General features: G+C 29.0%; 1 long non-coding RNA gene across 2 annotated transcripts; it reads right to left on the reverse strand.

Annotated features, from left to right (window-relative positions):
- Positions 1-13,304: 13,304 nt before the first annotated feature.
- On the reverse strand, positions 13,305-14,499 carry LOC143204783 (uncharacterized). 2 transcript variants are annotated; one of them, XR_013007676.1, is made up of 5 exons: positions 14,343-14,499; positions 14,133-14,262; positions 13,852-14,078; positions 13,740-13,786; positions 13,305-13,512 (listed from the first exon to the last, which is right to left on the reverse strand). It is a non-coding gene; the product is annotated as an uncharacterized LOC143204783 (long non-coding RNA). The 2 variants fall into 2 exon arrangements; XR_013007677.1 differs by having other exon boundaries at positions 13,819-14,078.
- Between the last annotated feature and the right edge of the window lie 407 nt (positions 14,500-14,906).

A 14,906-nucleotide genomic window follows, 5' to 3' on the forward strand; every position in this document is an offset into this window, starting at 1 on the left:
ACAATAATAGAGAATACGAAATCTGGAACAAAACATGGATGAATACAGAATACTCAGAAAAAATTCTAGAAATTAAAGGGAACCTCTTCGAACGATCCATGGATTACTCATTGGCACACTGTGTTGCAGCTGACCTTCGAATGAATAAAGGAATAGCGTGCATATTTAAGCACAAATATAAAAATTAAAATGCATTATTAAATAAAAAGGCCAAAGAAGGAGAAATACTTATATGGCCTGACCGAAAAAAAATCCGTAACATATATTATTTAATCACAAAACAAAAATCAGAAGATAAACCAGCATACCAACTTCTATGGGATACATTACTCCTTATAAGCAATCATACAAAAGAAAATCATATTCGAAACTTAGCCATCCCAAGATTAGGATGTAGCCTTGACCCTCTAGACTGGATATTTGAATACATATACAGTAATACCAATAAAAGATAACCCTAAGATCAAGATGATTTCAGACATACAAATTAGACCACCCTACAGTAATTCAAGCATTCAAGGGAAACCACAAAACTCTAATAAATCAAATATCCCTGAAAACATCCAAGATAAGATAATTCAGAATCAGATACAATCCACACCTCTTTGGAAAACCTTATACTAGGTGCTCCGTATGTGAATAAGAGCATCAACACCTTCAAAAACCAAATAGTCTTTAAATGGACAAATAAGATCAACCCATATATAGCAAAACAAAACTTGTTCAACGTTACGAAAAGAATATTTATATTCATAAATGAAAATCCCACTACAGAAGAAATTCAAAATTTAATCATCAGTTATTTACCTCCAGATACATATTGTTTATACTTTCCATTCAAAGAACTAGAACCCCTCATTCTTCGAGTATTTGCAGAAATTTTCAAGAACAAGACAAATTGACAACACCAAACACTCTAATGGAAGACTGGAAGATGTAACTAATACTGATAAACAAAAGGAAATTATTGAAATATATCATATGACAAAGACATCTCACAGAGGTATCACAGAAAACATAAAAAATATAAAACAAACATATTCTTGGGCAAGCCTAGAACGAGATGTAATAGATTATATAAAAACATGTGAAACATGCCAAAAGAGTAAATACGAAAGACACCGGTATAACAAACCCTTTGAACGCATATACATGGACATATATACTATCTCATCCCAAAAATGCTTAACAATTATAGATAATTTTTCTAAATTTGCCTCTGCCTTTCCTCTAAATGACAACACGATAGAGATATGTCAAAATCTACTCAAATTATTTTCTCAACGCGGTACTCCCAACATTATTAACATTGACAATGGCTCTTACTTCTAAAATAACCTCCTGCAAGAATTGTGCAAACTCTACCAAATAGAAATATACTTTACTACTCCCTATAACCCAAATTCAAATTCACCAATCGAACGATTCCATTTTACATTAAAAGAAAGTTTAATTGCGTTAAAAGACGACCATCGCTCTAAAACAATCCAAGAATTAGTATACATCGCCATTTTAATAAAAATAAAAATCTGTTTAAGGGAAATTAAAACAACATTACTTAACTTTAACCATACTAACAACAACGCCAAACTTAACAACGCCATTCAAAGAAGATCTGTTAACCAGAACTAAAGATCTTTTAAATCAAGTCCTTGTCCAATTTTTGAAACATAATACTTTAACAAAAAGACATCAATGAGCACTTATCAATGTAGTCGGGACTATTGAAAAATATTTATTCGGAACACTGGAAGCTAGTGATGGTGAAAGATACGATAATTACATTAAAATATTACAAACGAATCACTACATAGTATAAAACAAAGCCTTTCTGTCCCTATATCCCTATGTGCGCTTAAATCTTTAAAACTACGCAACGGATTTTGATGCGGTTTTTTTCAATAGATAGAGTGATTCAAGAGGAAGGTTTATATGTATAATACATGCATAATATACTAAGGCAACATTGCTAATTTTAGAGGTTTCTAACGTGATGTCGTAAATTAACCTATTTTTTTTTTGGCTTATTTAGCAATTAGCAAAAACGCTGCCTAACCCTACGAGTTAGATCAAATTAATGTACTACAGTATTGTACACCATAAAAAGCTCTAAAAAAAGGCCGCGATGGTATATGTTTATCTTTTAGGGATAACCCACATTAACCATTTTTATTGTTTACTTTTTACGTGAGAAAATGGCTTATTTACGAAGCTATTTTAAGCAATACGGCATTAATCCTTATCGAATTAAGTACCTTAAATACAGTGTGCAATTAATATAGATCAATACGGTTCCTTACAGCATGTAAATTAAACAAATATTTTCGGAGATATTACAAATTTAAAATTTGCGTTTAAAAATGTGTAAGGTAATAAAAATTGTATGAATTTAGATATTCCAAAGATAGCAGGAAATCTTCATAGTAAGTATAGGAGAAGATGAATTGTTTTACTCCAAATTTAATGCGTGCAGGCCAAGGGCAGTAATGAATGAACCAAAAATACTGGATCGATTTTAATCATGTTTTCATTGAGTGACATAGGCATATATATTTTATGCCCGTGCAAGGTCGGAGCGGGCCGCTATGTTTTTATATACAACGTTCATATTTTTTCTGTAGTGTATTTAATTTAGTATCAGCATTGCACCCGTGCGAAGTCGGGGCGGGTCGCTAGTCAGGAAATATTTCAAAACGACACCATGACAACGCAAACGGTTCTTAAAAATATTTTATAAATCTTTCGATATAACTATAACAAAAATTAAGACAAATCAAGATAATTTACAAACTATGATGAGTAATCCTTCTTTAAAAATCTGAATGACAACGCTTACAACGCGCTTTATCTTATCAATGGACAATGTAGAGAGCAATTTGCGTATCGTATCAATTTTGCTGAGACCCCTACATCATAACATAATAAAAATCGTAGACCTATATAAAATTATTATGCAGATAAATCCCAAGGCGCGAATTCCTTTTGATAATGTAATCAAATATTATGAAACAGCGCATACTGGCGTTTTAATAAAAATAGCCTAATGATATTCCATGTCGCGATCCCTTTAATCTTGAACACACCATATACATTATTTCACCTTTTCGCTATCCCGATTCAAAACCATATTATGTTTATTAAGAATTATTTCCTTTTATTAGACAAGAATGATTATATTAATATCCGAGAAAATTGTAACAAAATTGAACAAATAATATTATGCTCAAAGAACAATTTAAGTAAAGATAAAATATGAACAAGAATTTGATCATTGTCCTATGATGCCTATATTCCATAATCAAACCAGCGTACGATAACTACAATCATAATTATCCCAGCATCCGAAGAAAGAATAATGACATGACAATGACATAAGAGCTGTTGATTCCCTGACAATTCATCCTCTCCATTCTTTCAATATAGGAGAAGGAATCTCAATTTTAAATTTAACCATTACTTGTATTGTATTTATAGTTTAAGCAATATGTATTTTAAATATGTAAAAAAGGCGCTGTAAAAATGAGCGCAAAACTAGACTCACTCGAGAATGCCAACCCATTCTCTCATACTTAAGAAGAGAGAAATTATATGGTCATTAATATCCATTTAAATGCTTTGCTAACCCTTAGACCTAAGAAAAATGCTAACACATATTTTTACTATAAATGTAAACGCAGAATGCTTAGCTTTCAGTCCCGCTTAATCCTGGAATTGTAACGTAACAGTGTGTTGTTAAGTGTAAATTTGAAGTCTCTTCATTATTATTATTGAAATAAAGTTTGTTTTTTATTAAAGACATTCCGAAGTTCAAACTTAATTATATATATATATATATATATATATATATATATATATATAACAAAAAACAAACTATATATATATAATAATGAAGAGACTTCAAATTTACACTTAACAACACACTGTTACGTTACAATTCCAGGATTAAGCGGGACTGAAAGCTAAGCATTCTGCGTTTACATTTATAGTAGATAGATAGATATAGATATATATATATATATATATATATATATATATATATATATATATATATATATATATAGATTATGTAGATTTAGCCTCCAAGGTATAGACCACATTAAAAAACGCGCTCAGAACTCTATCTTATATGTGGTATGTAAAGAAGGTCAATGTTATTATAACAAAACAACCCTAATCTACCAACTATGATGGCTGTATAAGTATAGTATAAGTTCTTGGAAAATACATTGATAATAATTATATTTGATAACATAACATTTATTTCATTATTTTATTTATATTAGTATTTTTTAAGATTTATTTATTTATATTAGTATTTAAGAATCAAAATAAATCAAAAATCACATTTGTGGCAGCAATAAGGCTATGTGCTGTTACGCATTTTAATTAAGTACATTGACTGTGTTACGGAATAGACCATAAATCTGCGTTTAGTTACTTACCAAGTAAAATGTTTTAGAAATATTCACCATTAAAAATATATATATATATATATATATATATATATATACTAATTAAGTTTGAACTTCGGAATGTCTTTAACAAAAAACAAACTTTATTTCAATAATAATAATGAAGAGACTTCAAATTTACACTTAACAACACACTGTTACGTTACAATTCCAGGATTAAGCGGGACTGAAAGCTAAGCATTCTGCGTTTACATTTATAGTAGATAGATAGATATAGATATATATATATATATATATATATATATATATATATATATATATATATATAGATTAGGTAGATTTAGCCTCCAAGGGAGCCACATTAACACATTAAAAAACGCGGTCAGAACTCTTAATAGAATCAATAGTCAGAATCTTATAGGTGGTATGTAAAGAAGTTCAATGTTATTATAACAAAACAACCCTAACCTAGCAACTATGATGGCTGTATAAGTATAGTATAAGTTCTTGGAAAATACATTGATAATAATTATATTTGATAACATAACATTTATTTCATTATTTTATTTATATTAGTATTTTTTAAGATTTATTTATTTATATTAGTATTTAAGAATCAAAGTAAATCAAAAATCATATTTGTGGCAGCAATAAGGCTATGTGCTGTTGCGCATTTTGATTAAGTACATTGACTGTGTTACGGAATAGACCATAAATCTGCGTTTAGTTACTTACCAAGTAAAATGTTTTAGAAATATTCACCATTAAAAATATATATATATATATATATATATATATATATATATATACTAATTAAGTTTGAACTTCGGAATGTCTTTAACAAAAAACAAACTTTATTTCAATAATAATAATGAAGAGACTTCAAATTTACACTTAACAACACACTGTTACGTTACAATTCCAGGATTAAGCGGGACTGAAAGCTAAGCATTCTGCGTTTACATTTATAGTAGATAGATAGATATAGATATATATATATATATATATATATATATATATATATATATATATATATATATATATAGATTATGTAGATTTAGCCTCCAAGGTATAGACCACATTAAAAAACGCGCTCAGAACTCTATCTTATAGGTGGTATGTAAAGAAGTTCAATGTTATTATAACAAAACAACCCTAACCTAGCAACTATGATGGCTGTATAAGTATAGTATAAGTTCTTGGAAAATACATTGATAATAATTATATTTGATAACATAACATTTATTTCATTATTTTATTTATATTAGTATTTTTTAAGATTTATTTATTTATATTAGTATTTAAGAATCAAAGTAAATCAAAAATCATATTTGTGGCAGCAATAAGGCTATGTGCTGTTGCGCATTTTGATTAAGTACATTGACTGTGTTACGGAATAGACCATAAATCTGCGTTTAGTTACTTACCAAGTAAAATGTTTTAGAAATATTCACCATTAAAAATATAAAACTGAATCCACTCATATAAACAAAGGCGGCACTGTATCTTAAAACGGTGGAGTCGATATATTTCCTTTTATACCTAAAATCAGGTAAACAAAATATTATTAAATTCGGTTTGTAATTATAACAGTTATTACTCCAGTAACTCTAGATGAGTATTATAGATTACTAACAATTCTTTGGTCACCCTTATTTGGTATAATTCATATCTAGTGCTTTCTAGATTACAATCATCAGTTAAATAAAACTGTTTTCTCCGGTTTAAGTTACAAATTACTATATATAACTAAAAGAAAACATAGATATAAAACATTATATATTTTCTCTTCACTATATCTCGATTGTGAATTAAATTTGAGGAATTTACAATAAATTTAAAAAAATTGCATCGAGCCCTTGTGTAACTCTATTAATATATAACACTAGTTCCTGTGATGTCAAAATATGTATAGTATTTTCCAAAAAGGAGGGTCAATGTCTAAATGAAGAGACTCCTAATGTATTCTTTTCTATTAATATTGTTATAAAATTGCCTTGAACGTCATTCAAGTATAAACTCTAGAGTAATATATAGAGGATTAACTTAATATATATATATATATATATATATATATATATATATATATATATATATATATATATATATATATATATATATATTAACTTATTTTACTACTTATTCAACACAAAAATGTATTGAGGCAAGTTAAATTATATTTACAATGTTATTGCGAAAATTGTGGAACAGATAGTTAAAACAGCTGAATTGTATAATATATGTCAAAATGGAGATAAGAAGAATGAACACATATGCTTTATATAAATAATTTATAGGTACTAGGTAAAAAGAATGTTAACCCACATACACATCCTTAATCTAGCTAACTTGGGTTGTTTCTTCCAAGGAAAACGACATCTGGTTTTTTTATTTCTGCACATACACTGGATACAAAACACTTTTTAGAATGAAGATGCACTATAATCACAGATTATAATCACATAATAGTGGAAATAAATAAGACACATAAAAATGGTGTCATAAACAAACTGAAACAAATAATCGTAGGAAAGAGCCAATTAAATGCCTTTATACGCCAAAAAATAAACCAATCTAAAAAGTGGTTTCAGAAGACCAAAAAAAACTAAAAAGGTTTTAATTGGAACAAGCAAAACATTTCCTCGGTTTCGTCTATTTAAGTAAAGCCTCTATATACATACCCTAGAATATAAACTGTAACTTCTGTGAAAACACTTGAGCTGGTACCGGGAGATTGTTTCTTTCATTTTCAATGATAATGTCATGTTGACTTTAAATAGTCCTATGATGAAGACTTTCTATCGTGGCATCCACAGTGTGGCATATAGACCCGTCCTGCTAACAGGTCGTCAACGTACAACTTGGACTAGAATTAAAAGAATCGGTAATCATCATTTAATTGTGTTCACCGGGTGATGGCAATGACCTCACCAAATTCGGTTTTGAAATATTACCAAGGATGATGTCGGCTCAAAATCCGTACCAAACAGTAACTTTTAGCAGCGCATTTCCACATATGTTATACACGGTAATTATATTTGTTTATATAGCTGTTTCCTGCCAAGATATCTAACTAGTAAAATTATGATTCTTATTGTAAAAATGACATCCAAAATCTCTTTAATGCGAAATCTCATAAACGAATTACAGTCCATCAAAATTAGCAGTGAACTCACGCCATCACGACATTAAATTTCTTAGCAATTGTAGTTAACAAATTCGTTTCAAAATCAGTCAAATATACAAAACAGGGACGAGATAATAGGCAAGGGAACCCTTTTGCCAGTAAAATATGTTAGAAAGATAAGTATTGATATTATTAAATAGGAACCGAATTGGATAATATTTTTAGCGTGTTGCTACTGAACTATATATTGGGTGCTCTGACTAAAATCTCTCAAAAATTGAAAACAATATATTGCTGGATTAACCGAGAAGAAAGCGTCCTCATACGAAGCGATTAATAAAACAAGATCACCTTCATGTTAGCTCTATCTAATACAACTTTCGGATATTATCTTTAAAATTATTGAAGAATACATATTGATGTATTTTCTCGAACTGGTCTTGCTTGTGAATTTTGTTGATGAGACTTTTAGCTGTTGATGGAAGCCCTCTTGCCATAACTTTGATGTCTCTGGTTTGTTTGTCTTCATAAGAGTGCCATTACAGTTTCAGCAACTCTAAACAATCTATTATTTTTGTGAATGTTGTACGACATTCGGCGTTGAGTTTTATTTGTCCATTGTTAGCACCGTTGCTTTGAAGCAAGTCAAAATCGGTAACATTACTTACGATAATTGGGGGTGGCCTGGTAATTCTAATTTCTTTATTTTGTTCATTATTTTGTTTTATTTTTATTTGCTGTAGTGAAGATCCTGGGAAATTATTTGCTTTTATTTTTTTTACTGTTATTCAGCCTACTTCTTTCTGCAATTCTTCTTCATCTGTTTCGTATGTAACAAATGAACTGCTTTTTTTGGCTTGGTGATTTTTGGTTGTTTTGTCCTTGCCCTCAGAGCTTTGTTTATTTAGTTGTATTTGGAGGGCATTTATTTGTTTTTGCATATTGGTTAATGCAATTTCAAGTAGAGTGCCTGTTCGTTCTGGGTTCTAGCTGTGTTCTCTACATTCAAAACTGCAATATGTGATGTCGATACTTCCATTTTATCTGTTTATTGTGCAGTATTCTTCTCCATATTTTTTACGTATGGTTGAAATAATACTGTTATTTTTATGATTCAAATTATTCTACGCTGCATTTATGGTCCATATGTTGAGTTTTCGACCCTTAACATTTTATGGCATTTTGCATTTATTTTCTACTGTACTGACCTCTTTTTCCGATCGCACTTTCACTTTCTCGTAATCGTCAATTCGTAATAAATGATATTTGATATCATTATTTTATTTATATTATAAACTATGACGTGTTATGCGATAACATATTATGATACATAAAATTTTTCAGTATTTTGACGACATAATTGTTGATCGCGTGAGTTCCCTATTATTTTGGGTAGCACCATTAAATTTGTATTTGTTATCAAACTAAAGAGAGTTGCTTGTGTGAAGTACTTCACATCCATTGAGATGAGGGGGTCGTAGAAGTATATTCGATGTTTGTAGATGTTGGAGAAACACTAGGACAAGTCTTAACAGATTGAAGTCAAAACAGATTTGATAGAAAAATTAAATTATTTTAACTGATCATACATATACTTAACTGAACATGCACTGCCTACTTTACGTTTAACTTGAATTGAAAAATAAAGTAAAACTGAATATATGTCTCAAGCTCCAAACTGAGTAGAATCTGCATATAACTAATAATTCTCAAGGTATCCGAAGATAACCAAAAATGCGAATCTTGAGTTACATATAAAGTTGTGTTAACAAATGCAAATATGTAAATAAAATAGCAAATATTTAGAAATCCCCCAAATTTAATTCACAATTTATATTTACCCCTTCAACAATAGTTAGAATTCCAATAAAGAACGTCTGCACATATATTAAGGAGATACACATGACTACTTGTAACCAGCAAAAATTAATAACGTACAAGGCCTTGTCGTATATCGTGAAATGCTTATAAGCAAGTAGAATAGAATATTTTTGTCCATCTAAAAATAACAATAATAGTAATGAATATATTTTTTGTGCTTGAAAAATACTTCCGAAATGCCACAATAAATTTCCGATAATACTGCTAATATGCAATATAATAAAACATATATCAACAAATTTCCCTTCAAGATAAATCTGCTTGTTGTGTGTTCTAGTATGAGGTATTTTCAAAAATGAAAACTTAATTGAGGCTAATTCATATGATTTTTCTCTATATAATAAAAATCCTGTAGAAACCGACGTAATCTAAAACAGAATCAACTCTTAACTAAAGCGGCGAAGTAACAAACTTCCAATTTATTTAAATCATGTATCAGGGTTTTGGAAATGTAATCAAGTTTTTAATGTTTAAATATGATATTGTAAGCTTGTTTCCAAGCAAATACATAAATAGCTAAATACTTATGTATTTGAATAGTATCTTTGAAATGTACATCTATTACTTCTTTTAAATGCTTTAAATTGGTTAAAACCAGCCGGCCAATATGGGCTATCTATGTAAAAACATAGATACGTCCTTTGAAATTTGAGGGTTTCCCTCGATTTCTCCGGATTCCAGCATCAGATCCTGATTTAGTGCCAACAAGACCACGTCGAAAATGTAAACATACATAAAAGAATGTACAGTCGAACATAGATCCCCTTCCTTTTTTGAAGTCGGTTAAAGAACGGCCGAGGGGTAAAAAGTTTAAATAACCAAGCTTTACCTCTATTATTTTTAGAAATATAGCTGTTTACTGTTTAACGATAGAAAAAAATCGATATAACGACATAACGCTACATCAATTAATACAATATTGATATTTTTCCTAGCTGTTGCAAAAATTATCGATATATTTATTTTTCGATATATTTAAAATATAATTATATGTTTATAATATATTTAAGATGTAAGAAGAAGTACCTGCATAGTGAAAATTATGTAGAAACGGACGTAATCTATAACAAAATGAACTCTTAAATAAAGCGGCAAAGTAATATGTTACATACGATACATCGATTAATACAATATTGATATTTTCCCTAGCTGTTGCAAAAATTGTCGATATAAATTATCGATAATAATTATCGAAATAAAGCGGCAAAGTAATATGTTAAACTTACAATTTATTTAAATCATGTATCAGTATTGAAAATGTAATCAAGTTTTTATAGTTCAGTCTGATGCGTTGGAACATGCGTTGAACCGAATCAATCTATAAGATTCGATTTGTGTTGACACTGATATTCCTTGTTGCCAAATGTCTTCAAAATTATTGTTGAACCAACGTGAGTAACAATAATTAAAAATTATAAACCGGCAAACCTTGTAAACCAAAAGTTCACTTTGATACGGCAACATTGCGGCGAGCTATCGTCATAAATTTTGCTGACGTATATTGGCTCTTTTATTTGACACACCATATTTGTTATATTAGAAAGTAGTATGTGTTCACAAAGAGTACCCTGAACACAAGAGGAAGTTGGAGTTATTATAAATAACAGAACTTGGTGTATTAAATCAACTAGTCACTTGACATTGGAATTGAGTTCAGATCTGCCGAAACTGAACACTGACAACTGATACTGAAAAAAACAAACAACATCAACAAATAATAAGATACAAAAAAAGCAAAATTTTAAAAAGCACTTAAGAGTAAATGTTGACGGACACCTTAGAATATATAATTTGAACATTCAATTTTCAAGAAATATAAAAAGTGGAAACTTTTTCTCAACTCTTACTAAGATTACATTATTGCTAATGATATAATTGCTACGCGTTATTGTCCATATAAGGAATAATAATGACTTACAAAAGAATCTCTCTATAATACTGAAAAATAAATTAGTAATTGAAGCAATACACCACAAACTCTAGTCTATCCAAAGTGTTTTTGTACATACGTCATCAAAATGTTTAATCCATTTTCTGACGAAATATGTAAGTTCGTTTTAGAATGAGACAATATTTTCGTTCTCATTATTTTCTAATTAAAAAGAGACACAATAAGTTCGAACGTGTAATCGAACCAGCCTTCTAAAATCGCTTAGTTGTCAAATGTATGAAAAATTCTTCAAAACAAGAGGTTATAAACCGGCAAAGGTTATTTTAATTAGACTCAAATGTCAACCTGACCTGCATCCTCCGCAGAGTTTATCACGCACTGACTCTGTAAATGAGGCTCTGGCAACTGACTAAGAGCGTAATAACCCGATAGATCGGATACCAGGTCTAAATTGCTGGTACTGCAGGCCAGGGACAGTCCTGTCTTCAGTGGAACTGAACCAAAAGGTCGATAGATCAAGGATAGGATAGGTATAAGGAAGGCAGCATCAGATCTGACAACATCAGGAAATAAACCGAGTGGCGATCAAAGCAAGTAGTAAATGATGCGGAATTAGATTTATTTTGTTAGTGAACTTGTGTTATATACACAAAATTATATTATAATTTTTATATTGTTTGGACTCAATACCGACTTCAAACATATAAGTTGATAGTAGTTAAAACAATATTATAGACAAATAAGTAGTAGGTATTCAGTTAAATGGTGTGTATATAGTAGAATATAAAATATATGTAGTAGATAGGTTAAATAGGGTATTTGCGTATTTTTATTTAGTTATTCAAATGATTATTATGTACATATTTTGTATTAAAATGTTTTTTTTGTGTTGAAAATCTAAGTTTGATTATTTTTTACTTCTTAGTAAGTTCCTTATTTATTTTTGAGGTCGGTTCAATTTTTTTAAATATTTTATTATTATCTTTTTAGATATATTTGCTTCCAAAAGCTAAAAAGAAATTATCTGAAAATAAAAGAACAGTACTGGAACTGTCAATTTAAGAACCAAGAGGCAACAACTTAATATAAATTTAAGTCGACAAAGCATATATACATAACAGTAACTTTTTCTATTGTTGTAACTGGTGGCGTTGAATTAATAGAAATTAATTAAAACGGAGCCTAAAGCAAGTCGCTTTAGAGACACTCTCAATAATGTACTGTATAAAAGCTAAATTACTATTTCATGCACTTAAAATATATTTAAAAATAATGCCATTACCGAAATTGCAAACGCTGTGGAAGGAATATATGTAAATATATTATTTGAATTCACAAGCATATATATTTGTAAAATTGAAAGGCTATATCCAATTATTGATATAAATGTCAGCGCACAAGTCTGTTTAGAGAAATAACGAACTAATTTTTTTGAAATATACAGTGTTTGTTTTTCTGCAAACATTTTTACTATACCGTCGGTTGTCGTAAATTTAAAATATGCCAATACTTATATCTGAATACCAATTTATGTATTAATGAGAATAGATCACTAATCTAATTTAATATAATGTATAACAATAACAAAAAATAATGTAAAATTAATTTATGGTTTTTGTGGAAAAATAACATTAAAATAAATGAGGTATAATTGAAAGATATACAGTAAAATAAAATTTCACCAAACCATGCTTTCTTGATGATAATTGCTTTTTGTATATTTAATAAATCTACATACTGCAATGGCAGTTAAATTTGGGTCTAATTTAATATAAAAATATTGATAAACATTCAATTCCTCTAATTACGACAAATGACTCCAGTAAACAATAAAGAAATCCAGAAACTATTTTTTTTGTCAAATATTAGAGCATCAGAAATTATATATATATATATATATATATATATATATATATATATATATATATATATATATATATATATATATATATATATATATATATATATATACATTTTGTTTAAATAAAAGACCTTTATTCAAACTGGTTTATTGGTCCGACAGGTAAGACATGGCAACGTGTTTCCGTAGTGCTGGCCAGGATACATTAAATATCATCGTGGTCCGGTAGAATGACTATACTGCGCTGGCACGCGCATCCCCTGATATAGAGATATTTCAATATTCTCAGTATTGTTTGGGACGTCATGAGTAGGACTGTGTCTTATCTATAACCAAACTTCTGATATCAGCATAGTGCTAGTTTTCGAGGAATAAAATATAATCTGTATGTTATTAAAATAAAGAGTTATTGAACTTATGAACGTTATAAGTATAATATATAAGTAAAAATAACTTCCTTCATACTTCTCACAATAATTAATTACAATACAATAAAAGTTGCAATAGAAAATTTCCAAATTTCAAAATAAAGGCAAGGTTAATATATTTCATGGAAAAAGGGCTTACCGCTTAAAAAACACCACCATAATTAATGAAATCAAGGACTCAATTACCTAAAAACTCAATGATGTTAATATTTTTTAACCTTTCAACTATTTTCTTTTATTTCTGCTTATACCTGCTTTTCTCTTCTTTGATTTTGGCAGATTACTTTTCCTTATCAACAAATCATACAGCTGTAGCAAGTACAATCCTTTTCTAAATAGCTACCTTTTTAGGATTATACTTGTATACTTGTGTTTGCTTCTATATTGAATCTTATAACATTCTTAACAAAAAAAACTTATATACACAGACTCAAATTAATTTTTTGACTGTAACCCTTCTTGATTTATCGTACCCTACCTAAAATGTATTCTTAGATTATAATCATATCAATAGTTTAATGGAAAATATTACCTTAATGATAACTTCTTATACAGTGGTGGTATATAAGCTTCTTGACTTCTTGTTTTCTAAGAAATTCTTTAATCAATATTTTTTTTCTTTATCGTCCGATGGTTTCCAATTTTCAAAATCTTACGAATTCCTAAAATATAGATTAGATTATTTAACATCTATATTATGGATCCGACAAAGATGTTGCCGAAATTCAGTATGTATGTATACTAAAATCATTAAATTGACGCTGATGATTTAAGAGACGCTGAGAAGGTCGATGATCCTTCTTGTTATCGGCTTTAGTTGTGCAGCAAGCTTATGGTGAAATCTTTATTTCTCTTGCTGCTAAGTATGTCATATTACAAACTTGACATATTAATTTATTTTCACTGCAAAATTTAAGTCATTTAATTAATGTATCCTATTTGAAACAACTGAAAGTAAATCTAAAATCTGAAAAGCTGTAGCAAGTACAATCCTTTTCTAAATAGCTACCTTTTCAGGATTATACTTGTATACTTGTGTTTGCTTCAATATTGAGTCTTATAACATTCTTAACAAAAAAAACTTATATACGCAGACTCAAATTAATTTTTCTCCTGTAACCCTTCTTGATTTATCGTACCCTACCTAAAATGTATACATAAGATTATAATCATATCAATAGTTTAATGGAAAATATTACCTTACTGATAACTTTTTATACAGTGGTAGTATATAAGCTTCTTGACTTCTTATTTTCTAAGAAATTCTTTAATCAATATTTTTTTCTTTATCGTCCTATGGTTTCCA

The sequence above is a fragment of the Rhynchophorus ferrugineus genome, unplaced genomic scaffold (assembly GCF_030347505.1).
Source record: "Rhynchophorus ferrugineus isolate W39M unplaced genomic scaffold, kcgeb_rfMv2 rfM11, whole genome shotgun sequence".
Taxonomy (NCBI): Eukaryota; Metazoa; Arthropoda; class Insecta; order Coleoptera; family Curculionidae; genus Rhynchophorus; species Rhynchophorus ferrugineus.